We start from the raw sequence: 3,274 nt of genomic DNA on the forward strand, positions 1-3,274 counted from the left end.
AATTAAAACTGGAGCAATTAAAAGAATCCAAATCAAGCTCCTTTTTTGTTGTTGTTGTTGTTAACTGAAGCGATTAAGCATTTTGCTTTACTAATATCCTCTATCAGGTTGATGAGGTAAACTGGCTCTTTAGAATGATTTGGGAACCGATTAATCCTTGCCTGTGGCTATCAGTTAGCAACACACACACAGCGTTATTGGCTAACACGCATTTCTCTGCTGCCTTACAGAGAGCAACAATTTCAAACAAGAAAGTTGCACGAAGAAAAAATTCTGCCTTGCATCTAAAAGAAAAATTTGCTCAGAAACAGCCACAATTTGCACTTGTAACGACAGTCCCGCGTTAATTTAAGGATCACAAAATTGAGCGCAATAACTTGTCATTTAGAGCGCTAAGAAAAGGTAAACAAAACCCACTTTTCAGATGCAAATGTCACGCTCCGAGTCAGCAGCGGTGCTGAGAAAACCGCCTTCGGGGGGCGGGCGGCTTTAATGATGCCTCCGCCGCAGCCAGCAGCTTCTTTCTCCAGCCAGGACAGTGACCTCCGGGCTCGTCACCCAGCTGAGCCCGCGGCTGATAACCACCGCTTCAGTGAAGGAATCCCCGGGTGCATTTGCATTGCAAATAGCCCCCGCTACACAGCAGGAGCCGAGATACTGTTTCCCCTGCGGCGAACTCGCCCCGGCCCCCCGGTCTCCCTCACGGCGCGGCGGCCGGCGGGAAGGCGCCGCTGGGCGGGCGGCGCGCGAGGCCCGGGCCGGAGAGGGCTGCGGGGCGAGCGCGGGAAGGCGAGAGGAGCCGCGGGAGGGCGAGGGGAACGTGAGGGAGGAAGAGGAGACGGGAGAGAAGCTGAGGCGAAAATGAAGGAGACCGAGGGGAAAATTGAAACGGGCAGGGGAAAAAAAAAATGTCCCTGCTCGTTGCAGGGGGGTTGGAGCAGATGGCCTTAAAGGTCCCTTCCAACCGAAACCGCTCTGTGGTTCGATGAAAATGTGGGAGACCGAGGGGAAAATGAGAGAAACACAGAAAAAGGAGAAAAGGGGGAGGGAGGGGCGAATAAGGGTGACCGAGGGGAAAATGAGAGAAGATGAGGGAGACGGGGGAAGATGGGGGAAATTGAGGGGAAACGAGATAAACTGAGAGAAAAATGAGGGAGAGAAATGTGATAAACTGAGAGAAAAATGAGGGAGAGAAATGTGATAAACTGAGAGAAAAATGAGGGAGAGAAATGTGGGAAACTGAGGAAAAACTGAGAGAAATGGATAGAAAATAAGGGAGACTGAGGGAAAAATGAGGGAGACCAAGGGAAAAATGAGAAACACAGAAAAAGGAGGGAAAATGAGGGGGAAAAGTTAAGGGAGACTGAGGGAAAAATGAGGGAGACCAAGGGAAAAATGAGAAACACAGAAAAAGGAGGGAAAATGAGGGGGAAAAGTTGAGGGAGACTGAGGGAAAAATGAGAGAAAATGTGGCAGACTGAGGGAAAAGTGAAAGAAAATATGGGAAACTGAAGGAAAAATTGAGGGAGAACGAGGGAAATGTAGGAGACTGAGGGAATAAAGAGAGAAATGGAAAGAAAATGAGGGAGTCTGAGGGGAAATGAGGGAGACCGAGGGCAGCAAGAGGAAATGAGGGAGAGCAAGGGGGAAAATGAGGAAGACTCAGGGAGAACAAGGGAGAATGAAGGAGAGGGGAACGAGGGAGAACAGGAGAAAATGAGAAACTGAGGAGAAACAAGGGATATAGAGGGAAAAGGGGGGCGCATTGACGAAAAATGAAGGACAGTGAGGGGAAAAATGAGACCGAGAAAAAATGAGGGGAGAAGAGATGGAGGGAAAACGAGAAGGCGAGAAGCTGAGGGAGAACAAGGAGAACCGAGGGCGAGCAGTGCCGCCAGCTTCCTCCCCAGCCAAGGCTCAGCCCTGCCCAGTCATTCTGGACTGCCGTGTCCGCTGTACTAGGAGCTGCGGTTTCCCTTGTTCGCAGCTCATTTGTGTAGGAAATTAATAAACGGGTGAGATTCGCTGCCGCCAGCGGCGGGGAAGCGTGGGCCGAAGGAAGGAAAAGGGGCGGGTTGGCGCGGCCAGGACGCACAACAAGGCCCAAGCGCTTGCTCCCGGTGCCGTTTAGCGGCCGCGCTGCGCCGTCCTGGGGGGCCGGGGCGCGGGCCCGAGCCCAGCCACGCCGCAGGGCAGAAGCGCGCCGCCGCGCAGCCCCCGCCGCGGGGGGAATAGGGAAGCAAGGGAGGTGGCGAGGCCCCGTTCCCTCCCACCACCCGCCTGACCCAGCGCAGACCCCGCCTCTGACTCCGCCCCGTTCGGCAGCCCGCTCGCCGCCGATTGGGCGCAGCGGCTGCCCATCAGGCGGAGGCGGGGGAGGCCGGCGATGCCCGGGCGGAAGCCCCGCCTCCAGGCGTGAGACGACGCAGCTATTGGCGGCGGGCGGGTGCCTCTCTGGTGGCGTCGGTTTCCGGTTCCGCGGGGCGGGCGCCGGGGGGGTGGCGGGGCTGCTGCCTGTGAGTGACACACAATGAGGCGAGCGGCAGCGGCGGGGCCGTGAGGGGCCGCGACCGAGGAGGCGGCGGCGGCGGCGGCCGAGGCGGCGGGGAGGGGGGTGGGGGGGACGGAGAGCGGCTTCGCTCGTAGAGGGGGGGAACGGAGGGGGGGGGAAGAGACCCTCCCCCCGCCGACCGGCCAGCGAAACCGCCGCGGCGGGAGCGAGCGAGCGAGGGAGCGGGGCCCGCGGCGCTGCGCCCAGCCATGGACAATCAGGTGAGGGGAGCGGCGCCGCGCCGCCGTGGGGGTGGGGCCCCTCGGCGGCGCCCCTCCCCCCCCCCCCCCGCGCGGGGACACGCGTGGGGAGGGGCCGGGGCCCCCTTGCACCGGGTGAGGGGGGGGCTGCAGTGGGCGGACCCCCACTCCGTCATGGAGGAGGGGGGTGTGTGTGATCCCCCGGTGGTGTTGGGGGGCATCGCCCCCCCATTGGGGAGGCACACCTCCTCCCCACACCCCCTTTTTTTGAGGGGGGGTTGCTCAGCCCTCGCCCCTTCATGGGCGGCCGCGCCGCAGCCTCGCCCGCGGCGGGGGGTGGCAGCAGCATTTCCCGCAAATTCCTGCCCGGGCTTATTTACGGGGAGGGGGGGTGCCGGCCTTGCTACCCCGTCAGCCGCGGTGCGAAGGGTTAATGCCACCGGGAGAGTTCTCGCCGCTCCGGGGAGGCGGTGGGAAGCCGCCGGGAAGCTGACGAGTCGCTGCGGCGCTGCAGCAGGCGGGG

Source organism: Phaethon aethereus (assembly GCF_964289735.1).
Source record: "Phaethon aethereus genome assembly, chromosome: 26".
Classification (NCBI taxonomy): domain Eukaryota; kingdom Metazoa; phylum Chordata; class Aves; order Phaethontiformes; family Phaethontidae; genus Phaethon; species Phaethon aethereus.